Here is a 459-nt window from a genome sequence, read left to right as displayed (position 1 = left end):
TATATATATATATATGTGTGTGTGTGAGTTTTGAATGAAGAAGAAGAAGAGGTGTCAGAAGGACTCACATGCGGACCCTCACCGATGAGCAGAGACAGCGGAAATGATGCAACTGACGGAAACACCGAGCTACGCCGGACTCACGCGAGCGTCACCTTTCATAATAAAAGCCCCAGACGTGTAATCTTTAGGGAATGTTTCGTCAGATTTTAGTTTTTAAATAAAACTTTTTTAAAAATCAGATTAAATCCCTGACAATCACTGAAATTATCCAAATTAAATATAATAATTAAATATAAATATTATAAATAATTTTACCGTCAACGGTCCGTCTCACGTCTATTTACATTGAATTGCGATTTATTTTATTTTTTTATTATTTTTTTTAATATATGAACATGAAAATAGGACAGGGTTCTCACTCTGTGATTTTATTTCTTCACTATTACAATTCATGGG

The 459-nt window shown here is 33.1% G+C and overlaps 1 protein-coding gene across 1 annotated transcript in view; it reads right to left on the bottom strand.

Annotated features, from left to right (window-relative positions):
* iars1 (isoleucyl-tRNA synthetase 1) overlaps nucleotides 1-130 on the bottom strand; it is a 79606-nt gene extending 79476 nt beyond the window's left edge. The window contains exon 1 of the mRNA XM_016246273.1: nucleotides 69-130. The gene's annotated coding sequence lies outside the window, so the exon portion shown is untranslated. The remainder of the gene's footprint in view (nucleotides 1-68) is intronic.
* Between the last annotated feature and the right edge of the window lie 329 nt (nucleotides 131-459).

Source organism: Sinocyclocheilus grahami, unplaced genomic scaffold, assembly GCF_001515645.1.
Source record: "Sinocyclocheilus grahami isolate Dianchi unplaced genomic scaffold, SAMN03320097.WGS_v1.1 scaffold792.1, whole genome shotgun sequence".
Lineage (NCBI taxonomy): Eukaryota > Metazoa > Chordata > Actinopteri > Cypriniformes > Cyprinidae > Sinocyclocheilus > Sinocyclocheilus grahami.
The sequence above is the reverse complement of the archived record's forward strand: the minus strand, read 5'-3'. Positions and strand labels throughout refer to the sequence as shown.